The 13,325-nt window shown below is 34.9% G+C and overlaps 1 protein-coding gene across 4 annotated transcripts in view; it reads right to left on the bottom strand.

Moving 5' to 3' along the window:
- The window catches only part of PKIB (cAMP-dependent protein kinase inhibitor beta), a 256,234-nt gene that overhangs the window by 97,907 nt on the left and 145,002 nt on the right, over positions 1 to 13,325 (bottom strand). The window lies entirely within an intron of this gene.

Genomic DNA, 13,325 nt, shown 5'->3' with positions numbered 1-13,325 from the left:
GAAAATGGTAATTTTAATAGTGCTTTTTAAAAATTATAGTTAAAATCATACAAAATGTATCATAATCATTTTTAAGCATACAGTTCAGTATTCTTCATTATATTCATATTGTTATACAACCAATCTCCACAACTTTTTTGTCTTGCAAAACTGAAACTTCATACCCATTAAACTACCACCTCCATTTCTCTTTTCAAAACCCCTGACAACCATCATTTTACTGTTTCTATAAATTTTACTATCTAGTTTTATAAGTGGAATCATATAGTATTTGTCTTTTTGTGACTAGCTCATTTCACTTAGCATAATGTTCTCAAAGTTTATCTATGTGGCAGCAAGTGCCAGAATTTCCTTCCTTTTTTAGACTGAATAAAGCCTTAAATAAAAATACTCTGATGTATATATTGTATTTTGTTTATGTATTCATCCATCAATGGACACTTGAGTTACTTTCACCTTTTGAATATTATAAATAATGCTACTATGAACATGAGTGTACAAATATCCCCTCAACACCCTGCTTTCAAATCTTCTGGATATATACACAGAAGTGGAATTGCTAGGTCCTATGATAATAGTATTTCTTTTTAACATATTTTTTTACAATAGTTTTGATTTACAAAAAAAAATTTGAAGATAGTACAGAAAGTTCTTATACTGTTCCATACCCAGTTTCCCCTATTATTTGTATCTTACATTAGTATGGTACATTTATTACAACTAATGAACTAACATTGATATGCTATTGTCAACTAAATCACATACTTCATATCTCTTTAGTTTTTATCTGATGCCCTTACGGTATTTCAGAGTGTCATTTAGGTACCGCATTACGTGTAGTCATAATGTTTCCTTTTTACTGTGACATTTTCTTAGACTTTCCTTGTTTTTAATGACCTTAATAGTTTGACAGATATTTTGTAGAATGCCTTTCAATTGGGATTTGCCTGGTGTTTTTCTCATGATTAGACTGTGGCTATGAGATTTTGGGAGGAAGACCACAGAGGAAAAGTGCCATTTTCATCACATCATATCAAGGGTCTATAATATCAGTATGGCATCACTACCGATGTTGACCTTGATGAGACAGTGTTTGTCAGGTTTCTCCACTGAAAAGTTAGTCTGTCTCCTGCTGCTTTCCTCTGTATTTTTGGGAAAGAAGTCACTATGTGTAGCCCACAATTAAGAAGAAAGGAGTTATTTTCTACCTCCTTGAGGATGTTGTATCTACTTAAATTATTTGGAATTTTTCTGCACAAGAGATTTATCTCTTCTTCTCATTTATTTATGTATTCAATTATTTATTCATAATGATATGAACTCATGGTAGATATTATATTTTATACTTTGGATTATAATCCAATAGTACTTTATTATGTTCTGCAAATTGTTCCAGATTGGGTCATCATTAGCTCTTTCAGTTGGCGCCTGTAGTACTTTTCCTGTTAATGCAATACATATTGCATTATCTATCACCACTCAATATTTCAGCCTTGACATCTAGCATATAGCTCTATCTGGGTAACACAACTGAGAAAAGCCTTATTCAAGTACAATGAAAGACAGAGAGTATTATGAAGCAGTTGTAATGGACATTGTGGTGTGCCACCAGCTGCCCCCTTCAGGACTGAACCTTTCATTTCCCCAGCTGATTATTGGTGGTTGATGGCCCTCAACTGAAACCTTCCAATTACGAGTTACTGCAGGGCATAAAGAACCTGCACTGAGCCCTCATTTGGACTGATTCTGAGGGCACATCCCAGCTGCTGAGTTCCCCATGGAATCAGCTTTCCCCTCTACCCAGGAATGTTTCCTGTATACACAAACAACACTAGGTAACCTCTAGTAAGGGAGATAAGGTGAAAGTCAGCATACTGAACACATGCAACTGGAAAGAAATTGGTTACAGAGAGGAGAGAATTTAAATTGTGAAAAATGTTGTGAGTCAGGTCAGGCTAGGTTATAAGGAATCCTGAAAGCCAGGCAAAAGGCTTAAGATTGAATTAGTAGGCAATAAGTCTAACTGGGGGTGCAGTCCAATAAAGTATGATGTAGCCATAGGAAGAAATAGTATCTAGATATAAGAAACCAGAAATTGTAGCTAACATTTATACTAGCTATTAATGCACAGGGCATACTTTGTATCCACTATGTCATTAAATCTTCATTACAACTATTAAGATCTCAATTTTGCAAATGACAAAACTGAAGCTCAAAAATATTCAGTAACTTACCCAAGATCACATAGCTAAGAAGCCCACTGAAGAGATTCAGACTTTGCTCTGTATTACTCTTAAAGTAATGCTATTCAACTCAGCAAGTCTTAAAGAATATGTAATCATAAGACATGGCAAATGTTTCATAAATGTTAAATGAAAGAACTGGAGGCCGGGCGCAGTGGCTCACGCCTGTAATCCCAGCACTTTGGGAGGCCGAGGTAGGCGGATCACCTGAGGTCAGGAGTTTGAGACCAGCCTGACCCACATGGAGAAACCCCATCTCTACTAAAAACACAAAATTAGCCGGACTTGGTGGCGCATGCCTGTAATCCCAGCTACTTGGGAAGGCTGAGGCAGGAGAATCGCTTGAACCTGGGAGGTGGAGGTTGCGGTGAGCCAAGATTGCGCCATTGCACTCCAGCCTGGGCAAGAGCAAAACTCTGTCTCAAAAAAAAAAAAAAAAAAAAAAAAGAACTGGATACACTCGATATACAATAGAATCACAATTTTGTTTTTTAAAAGTATATATGTTAATCCCATACATAACAAAATATGAATGTTTTCTGTAAGATGATATACAGTTAAAATCTTGTATGAGTTTACTTATTTATTTTCCTTATTTTATATATTTTATAAATTAAATCATGTTCTTTTCTAATCAGAAATAAATTAATGATATTTTATAAAAAGAAGTTTTCTTTATCAGTAAATGAGGGATGACCATGAAAGTGTCTATGTTACATCAAGAAAGGATGTAGAACAATTAACTGTCTGTGAGACTGAAGAAAAATGAATGAAGGCCATTTGGGGTAATAAGCCAAGTGTTTTAGTTTGTGACTAAAAGCTGACAAATGTGAAAGATGTCAAAAGAATTTATGCCAGGGTTGATTGTTGATTTGGGTAGGGAGAAAAAAGTGTCAGATATACCCCAGGAATTAGCCAGAAAAGGAAGAATTGGCAAGAAAAGTTGGAAGGAACATGATGAGTTCAAATTAAGACATTCAGGTATTCAGTGAGTGTGATTCAACCAAGAAGGGCTTATCCAATAGGCAGATGGGAAACAATATTAACAGTAAATACAATCAATTGATCAAATCCAGGGGAGTAAATCAGGGAGTAACTTATGAAGTGATACATTTGAACTCATGCATTTAAACAAGCCAACAAAAGTGTAGAAATTAATTATAGAAAGAGAAGAGCAGAGTGCTAGGACTAAAACCCACAGGAGTTAAAATTTGGTGAGATGATTTTTTTTTCTTTTTCTTTTTTTTGGAGACGGAGTCTAACTCTGTCGCCCAGGCTGGAGTGCAGTACGCACAATCTCGGCTCACTGCAAGCTCCGCCTCCCGGGTTCACGCCGTTTTCCTGCCTCAGTTTCCTGAGTAGCTGGGACTACAGGCGCCCGCCAGCACGCCCAGCTAATTTTTTTTTTTTTTTTTTTTTTTTTTTTTAGTAGAGACGGGGTTTCACCGTGTTAACCAGGATGGTCTCAATCTCCTGACCTCGTGATCCACCCACCTCGGCCTCCCAAAGTGCTGGGATTACAGGCGTGAGCCACCGCGCCCGGCCGAGATGATTGTTACTCAGAGTTTAGAAAATTTAAATTGTCCTTTGAATTGCATAGCTGTTATCAGGTAAAGAAAAACAACTCTCAATGTGGTATAATTTTTATTTGAAAGTTATCATCTCATATTAAGAAGGATCTGTGTGTTCATTCATTCATTCATTCATATATTAAAAAACAATATTTACTGAGTGCTTCCTTTGTATGAGAACTTGTACAAGTGGTGATAAAATGTGGTTGTTTGGATCCCTTGGCCACATAGGGCTAGCAATAAATAGCAAAAGATTAACACAAATAGACCACACAAAAAACATTCTGCTTCATCTGTCCAGAATGCACATTTCCTTTTGCTCTTCCTGGAAGGCTGTGGGCCATCCTTAATGGCCCAACTCAAATGCCGCCTCTTCTGTGAAGCTTTAGGAATTGTTCCAGATTGTTATTAATCATAATCTCTGCCCCAAAATCATTCTTCTTATGACTCTCTGATGCTTTCTGTTACAGTTGTGTTTGATAGTCTTCCCCAGAGCGTGTGAACATCTTGAATGGCAATGTTTTATTCAACTATCTGCAGGACTTAGGACAATATACTGTAGGTATTCAATAAGTGATCATTGAATGGAAATTCATAAATCTTTACTCGTATTAGCAAAAGGTAAATAATAACTTTAAAGAATATTTGCAAATGTGTTTTACACTCACTTTTGCTCCATAAAGTTCAAAAAGGATGAATTTATACAGTTGTGAAAATATGAACCACTAAAGTATATTGATTAGTAAGTGTTCACAACAAAATTAGCATTATTGTATTCAACTTATTTACCTACTATTAATTTTTCATTTCATTGACTTCTAATCTCTATCTATCTATCTATCTATCTATCTATCTATCTATCTATCTATATTTTGAAATTGGATCTCTCTCTGTCACCCAGGCTGAAGTGCAGTGATGCAATCCTGGCTCACTGCAGGCTTGACCTTCTGGGCTCAAGTGATCCTCCCATCTCAGCCTCCTGAGTAGCTGGAATTTCAGGTCCATGCCACAACACCTGACTAATTGTTGTATTTTTTGTAGAGATGGAATTTGTCCATGTTGCCCAGGCTGGTCTCAAACTCCTGGGCTCAAGCTAAGCACCTGCCTAGGCCTCCCAAAGTGCTGGGATTACAGGTATGAGCCACTGAAGCTGGCCAATCTAATCTGTAGTCTATTTCTTTCCCTATTATATATGCTTGATTTCTACAACTGTGACAGTTTTTAAACTAACCTTGGCAACTGCTACATTTTCATAGCTTTTTAAAAAAAGTTAATTAATTAATTAATTAATTAATTATTATTATTATTTTTGGAGACAGAGTCTTTCTGTTGCCCAGGCTGGAGTGCAGTGGGGCAATCTCAGCTCACTGCAACCTCCGCCTCTGAGGTTCAATCGATTCTCCTGACTTGGTTTACCAAAGTCCTGGGATTAAAGGCGTGAGCCACCAAGCCAGGCCCCATAGCTTTTTAATTTACATAAAATTGCAAATAACCTGCTTTATACATTCATGGGCAAATCTTTTTATCTACCATGTGGTAGATACAATGGAGGAAACACAGACCCACTTTTGTGGAAAGAAGGGTTAGAACTAGACTAGTTGATTTAAAAATATACAGAAATGACCAAAATCCAATTTATCTGAAATTTTTTATTCAAGTACTAAAAGCCTCAGCAGGTGAAGAATGAATAAAAAGGAACTGATAAAAATGACTAAGAATTAGAGATATATTCATCTTTCAGGTATCAGTTTATACAAGTAGTTAAACATCTCCTCTGATTGTCTTAGATTCAAGTCAAAACCATAAACATTTTTAATAGGCAAGGTAAAATCAGGTTTTCTTAACTAAAAAGGTAATATCTGCATTGTGCAACTGCTTTTACATAGTAGTTTGGTAAAGTTGACTCAAAGTCTTAAAAATGTTGACAAACTTTAACCCACTAATTCCACTGTGAAACTCCTTTCACACTTCAGGTCCCCAGGATAAACCTCTTTTTACTTTGCTACTGTCAGGAGGAAAAGGAGATAAAGGGATTTTGACATTTAATAAACACCTGTTCTGTATCATGAACCTTAGTAGACACCTTGCATTTTAGTCCACTTAATCATTGCAATTAGTCTATCACAGAGTGGACCTTTTGCAAAGCTTAAAGATAGTGAGATGCATCCCTAAGATCACATAGCTAATAAGTCCCAGAGCTGGGATTCAAATTCAGCTCTGTTCAACTCTAAAGCCCACAATTAATCCACTACACATCATGGTGCCTCACAATATTCTTGGACTTTTGACCTGGATTTTATATATATTTTCTCCTCTATATGATTTTTCTCTTATGATTAAATGACCATTCCTTGATACTTAATATTTTGCTTTATATCTCAAAGCTCTAAGAAATATGAATGTTTTTGGAGAATTGACTCAAAAGCAGTTCATAGACGTGTTCATTACCTCTAAGTTTTCTTTTAAGTTTTAAGGATTTCCTCTTCCTTTATATCTTATATCAAAGACAATATATCTTCACATCTTATACTGGAGAGAAACAAGAGTGCTAATATGCCCCCTGAATTTATGTTTCATGTTCATAAGATGTGATGGATATAAAGAAGCTTGATCAAAAAGGTTTCTTGCTATGGACTATGGCCCAAAGAATAAAATAAGCAAAACTTGTTACCTAAATGATTTTGTAATATTCAATCTCTTGCATTCTTTCATCATACCATTATAACTTACAAACATGTTTGCTTTGGATTTTGATTAAGTTGCCCTCCTGAAATAATTTGGTACTTACAATATATTGTCATGTTTGAGAACATGGATTCTGAAGACAGACTTAATGATTATAAATCTTTACTGTGTACACTTGGCCAAGTTACTTAAACTTTCTGGAACAGTCCAGACTTCCCTATAAGTAAAAATATCTATAATAATAGTATTTACCACATAGAGTTGTTAGGAGGTTTAAATGACATACTGAATTCTTGTCACAAAGAATAATGCCTGGCACATATTGTGTTTAATATGTTTTAGATTTATTAATACTCTTACACAAGAAAGATAAACAGATTGCTCCTGCCAATGAAATATATGATAGAAACAGTAAAAAAAAAGATCACCCTTAAAAGTAGCTTTAAGTATATCTTAGAAAAAAACTTAATTGTTCTATTACTATTTAGGTAATACCTTAGAAATAACTTGAATTGAATGATCTTCAACATATTTGTGTATATGTATGCGTGTAAAGTGTCTGTATATGTATGCGTGTAAAGTGTCTGGGTGCAAGGCTTGAGGGAAATTTTCAAGTTTTAAAGTATTTTTTTAATAATGTAGATCCTACAGAGAGTACAGATCTCAAAGCCAACAAAGAGGCTTCCCTTTTGTATACAGAACAGAGCCATGCCTCCTCACCCTTTGAATCAGTAGGCAAACAGTTACAGCCCAAGGCCAGAAGTACTGAATAAAAAAGTGGTGGGAGGGAAAGAGCTGGCAACATTATTTCTCACATCTGACAAGGCACATTTCTCTACTCCACATTTTAGCCTTTGATGCAACTGTGCATTACTTCAACATACTGATGATGTTATGTCTTGATCTTTAAAATATGTGCCTGGATCTTAAGAAGAACCCATTGCTCAACACCGGCAGAACTCAGCCTTCCTTACAAGAGCTAATTAGTTTCAACTTTTTGTCAACTCTCCTAAAGAGTAATTTATATGCTGTGTTAACTATTAAAAATAAAATAAGATGTGGTCCTCGTGAATTGTTATTTTCTGACCTTTCTACACAGAAAGAACATTCAAAGACTATCTCAAATATTAGTGGCAAATTCTTTTATCGATATTAAATCAAATACTCTGACATTCAGGCCCACATGACCAAAGTGAGAATTTGCTTGGCGGGTTTTCTCAAACATAAATGTTTGCTCTGGCTTAATAATGCTAATTGGAAAGTTACGTATTCCATGCAGCATAAAAAATTACTTTGCATTGACCCAGAAAACTCACCTTGCAAATAAGCCTCAAGAAGAAAGAAACTAAAATCAAAGTATTTGAAATGAGAACTCTAGCTGCCAGAACTACCTGCCCTGCCCCAAGTTCACGTTTAATTAAATCTACATCAATAATTCCATAAATCACTTGCACGTTCAGAGAACATAAGTTATCTTCTCTGATTCTAAGGTCAAATACTTACTAAGAACCCTCATGCCTGTGGGGATGTTTGGCACCCTGCCAGACTGTACTACTTCTCCGGTGGGGGTGAGCCCCCACTACTGCAAAATGCCATGGGGGATGAAGCACCACTAGAGCATTGGTTGCTCAGCAACAACCCCTTATGACTGATCCATGGGGACTGCTAAGCAACAGGGCTGCGTCTGACCTAGCTGTTCCCAGTGCACCCCCAGCTCACTGTCTCTCAAGAGGGCCAGGTTAACAAGGGGTCAGGGGCCCTAAGTGACTGGTTACATAATCTATACACACACTTTTCGGAATGTTCTCCAATGATAGCTAAATAAAAATCAGAGCAGAGCTAGTTCCTACCTAAAGGATACCCTTGAATGTATCCTTCATTTAAACTCTATCCTTGAATCTTTGGAGTAGCTGTCAGAAAAACTAAAGCATCAGAACTAAAATCTTTGGCAAAAATAGTCTAAGTATTTACAAAAAAAAATGAAGAAGGCTGTTCCTTTTAAATTATGACTTTGAAAGTTTCCATAATTTTATAGAATTTTGCTATTTACCGAGTTTGTGCTAACACAAAAAAATGGGGAAAAACATAATTTAAGAGTTAAATCACATGATTCTTATGGCAAACTTATTCCTAAAATATTTTAACACATAACTCGTGTTTAAGTACAGCAATTTCTAGGAAGGGCCTTCAATTATCTACAGTTAAACCCACACTTTATATCTTTAGTCTTGACTTCTCCTTAGTTCCACACACCCTAACTCAAATTCAACAAATCTAAATTAGTCATGCTTCTTTAATCCATATGTGACTTACTTCTTAGAAGGCAACCACCGAGTCAATCCATCTAAAAATTTACCCACTCAGAACTTGAGTCCAGCCCTCCCCGTATTTCCTCTAATATCCTTTACTTCTCTGTAATGGAGGAAGAGACATGTGCTCTGAGGGACATGGGCTTTCAGCCAGTACACCACTGTACAAATAAGATTCCATTTTTCCTGTAATTTGAAACGTTCAATCAAGTCCAAGCTATTTAGCATAATAGGCAAAACACTTGTAAATCTATTTCCTATCAAATTTCCAGCTACATCTCCTGTCACTGTCCCTTAGTGTGCACATTCTATTATGTTGAATTAACTCTAGTTCTCTAAACATATGCTGCACTTTGAGTCTCTTTGCTCTTCCTAGAACACTTTCCCCTTTACCTGGCAAACTAGTGGTTATCTTTCAAGATCTAACAATAGCATCACCTCTACAGAGAAACCATTCCTGATATTAGATTACTTATAACCACCTCTGGACATGTCTATACTTGATTCATACTCCTATGGTGGCTTTTATCACATCGTGTTTGCAGTTATTTACCTATCCAACACTAATCCTGTGCTCTTGAAGGGCTAGAACCTTGTTCGGTTCAACCTGATCTCCTCAGACCTGGCATATTACTTAGCATCAAGGAGGTATTTATACTATAATTTATTAAGATTAGGGAACGGTACTCCTAGGCAAAATTGTAAAATAAATAAGGATTGGGCATCTCTCTTTTTAATCTCATTAATCCCCCCAGAAGCCATTAACCTATAATATCAGAGACAGGTAGTAAAGTAATTAACCAAAAACTAAAAAAGTAAATCTCCTGACCTCTAAGCTGGTCTTCTTCCTCCTAAACTGTGATGAGTCATTGTAGGGTAAATAAGCCAATATCCCGCAGTGATCTAATCCATCTGGTAGTAGGTTAAAATGACCAGATTGCTTGTACTCCTTTTATTATAATCATAATCACAAGAAACTCAAGGGAACGACATGGTCAGGTAAGTAAATCATCAAAAGGTGGTCTGGATCTGGTCTCAGGGAAGATAACTTTTCATTCAGATAAGCAAATCTTGAAGTAGTTTATGCAGAAATCTTTGGTGCAACTAAAATAGGGAAAATAATATAAAACGAAACATTTAGAGCTAAACAAAAATCAAAAAAAGGTATTTCAATTTTTAAAAATCCTAATTAAAAATTTACAAAACATCATTTACTCAACATCTGCCTCCCTCAACATACTAATTAAAAAATTAAATAGGAACACGAGCAAACAAGGCACAAAAATCCATGAATGCAGCAGCCAGGCATAGTGTCACAAAGCCACTCAACCTCTTACCTCACCACCTCAGGAGCTAGACATGTATAACCACTTTCATGCCTTGTGTGGAACTTCTTGATTCTACACAGATGCTTATGCAACAATATTCTCAAATATTTTGATACTAGCAGTAAACGATTGTCTAAGTTGAACCAAGCAACACAAATTCTGATCAATGGAAAGCTGAATTATTAGCCTATCTGTGTTAAGAAACCAAGAGTGAATTCTTAGTCTATAATGAGCTTTTCAGCTCTATATACTTCTGAGTCTGTGCTTCTTTAACTAGGTTCTCTTCTGAATACATTTGGGAATTCCAAAAAACACACACGACCACATGGTAAGTGAGAGGTCAGGATATTGGATGTACATAGGAAGGCACCAGATTTAGGACAGAAGAAGGATGGGAGAAGATGACTGTACGCCAATTACTAGAGTGTTCGGAACAGGAGGAGTTTGTTCAGGTGCTAAACCCTCAGCATTGATGATAGAAATGAGAAATGGTAGAGGATGGTATAGCCAGAGTGCTCAAAGGAGCGGGAGTGAGTATAAGAGGGTGGACAAATATTGTACAGGTGGCATATGGGGGCATGAAGGGAATGTGCCCCCCTCTACTACTCTGAGATTATAAAATTGAAAATAATAAACAGTCTCCAATAGAAAGGGCTTAAGGAGAAGTAAGATACCCAGGGGAGAGTCAAGCTTCAGGGCTAAGGGAAAAGGTGGAAGTTAATAATATAGATTAATTTATTTTTATTGAACAGTTGTTCCAGGTAGCATGATGGAATGGTTTTGAAGGAAGAATACAAAGGAGACATTGAGTCAAGGGGGAGGTAGCAAAACATATAACAAAGTTTCAACACAAAGAGAAAAAATGAGCAGGTGAATGATAAAATCAGAGACTTGAAGCATTTGAAAATTAGCTGTTTTTCAGGACCAACAAAATTATATGTTCCAAAACTGGTAATGTGGTAATTTAGGAAAGCTGGATGCTATGATAAGGGTTATAGAAATTTTTTTCCTTCTAGGGCTCAGGTTGTGAGTGGCAGATGTGGATGAAGGGGGAGCAGTCAAAGAGCCTGCAGTCATGTCTGCATTCTAACGCATTCTAACGGTGGGACAGCTATGAGAAAGGTAGGTTCCAAGGCAGGTGCGGGGGTGAGAAGGCACAGGATGCTATTCAAATCAATGGGGAGGGAATCCATTATAGGACAAATAGCTATAAAAAAAAGGCTAGCCATTAAATAATAATAAAATAAGGTAAGATCCCCACTTTATTTCTTACTAAAATAACTGCCAATGGATTAAAATTTTAAATAGAAACAAAAGATGTAAAAAGTACTAAAAGCAAATGTAGGTGAATACTTTTACAAGTGGGAAAGGCCATCTTAAACTTCACAAACTATGTGAGAATAGATTGATAACTTTGACATCCTTAAAAAATTAAGTATCCTACAAAGCAGTGCACCCTAAATCATTAATGGTAAAAAGAAAACATTTAAAATTTGTAAAACAGACATACAAAAGGTTGATATATTTATCAATAAAAAGCTCTTGCAAACAGATTGAAAAAATAGGCAAAGAATATAAAATAACAATTCATAAAAATAACTAACTAAAAATATTCTGCCTCACTACCAATCAAAGAAATACAAATGTAGCTATATTTTCCCACTGATTTCTAAATTTCAAATTTTTGAAACTGTATTAGTATGTTAGTAAAAGTATTATTTTGAATGTAAACTGCACAGGCTTTCTGAAGATATTTTGTAAAATATATCAAAACTCTTTAAAAATTAACATCCTCTGATGCAGCAATTCTATGTCTAGAAATTTATTCAAAGGAATTAATCAAATAGGTGTATATGATGTATCAAAATTATGAACAGAGTTATCTACTATGCTATTGTTTATAAAACTGAATTTGGTAACTTTCTGTAGAGTCACCAGAAAATTAGTTAATGGAGCCATTAAAAAACTGTAATTTATACTAAGATGATTTATTAAGTGGGAAACAGGGAATATGATATGATAATTTTTTGTTTTTTAAAAAAGTTATGTATATACAAAGAATAATTTTATAGTGATTACTTCTAGTTAGTGGACAAATCAAATATAAATAGACCTTTTTTTTTCTTAAAACTATTCTGAAATTTCTGATTTTCATTGCAACGTATATTATCTCTAAAACATTATTAAAAAATGTTAAAGGTTAGGACTTGGTAGTATTTTAAGTGGAAAACATTACTTGCCCAGAAAGTAACATGTTGAATAATTCATTATTATGTAATGATAAAGGGTTGACAAAGAGATGAGACTGAAAGAAAGAAAAAGATGTTTGAGGGTATTTTCATGTCTGTGATTCTTGGTGAAGAATTTATAACAGTAAGCACATACTGCCCTTGAAAAAGTTGAATTCTACATTTAAATACTGCTAATAGCTAAAGTAATGAATTTTAATCATTTGGGCATGTTTCTCTTTTATTTTGTTTTCTCATTTCTGAGTTAAATCAATTATTACCACAGGGTGCAGTGAAATTAGAATGTAGCCTTTCAGCAAACTAGAAAGTGTTTCCTATCCTTATGATCTGAAATTTTATCTAACCAAAAAACTGTTTCATAGGATACTATACATTCTTTTAAGAAATGTTATTTTCTTTAATTTTCTGTTTCTACTCATTTTTACACTGGCAATAGTAATTTTAAGAGGAAGAAATGTAGGATACAAACTGTACACCATTGTTACATTAATGTAAAAAACATCCTTACAAATGTACAAAAACTGGAAGATACCCCATATTAAAACAATTATGGATGCATGTGAGAATTAAAATAAAAAAATCTTGATGTACTTAATAAAGTAAATCTTTTTAACAGTCCTTATGTAAAATAATTCTAGATATACTTAGACATAACCTAAACTGTTGTCATCAAACTTAATTCGTATTTCAGATGAGTCATATTAAAACAAAAACCTACAAAAAGAAAACAAATCAACTGACAATTAAGACCAATAATGTTATTGAAAGAAAATATGAAAAGTTTTCATCAAGTTGGGATAAATTAAAATACTTTTTTAAAGAGTTGGTAAAAATAAATATCTATGAGTAAAAACAATGCTTTGTTTCCTCCAGTGTCTCATTGAATACTGAAAGGTTTATTTTTCCTTTCAAAGCATTCAAACCTAGAACCCAAAATATG

This window comes from Pan paniscus, chromosome 5 (assembly GCF_029289425.2).
Source record: "Pan paniscus chromosome 5, NHGRI_mPanPan1-v2.0_pri, whole genome shotgun sequence".
Lineage (NCBI taxonomy): Eukaryota > Metazoa > Chordata > Mammalia > Primates > Hominidae > Pan > Pan paniscus.
This window is presented reverse-complemented; position numbering and strand designations above follow the sequence as displayed.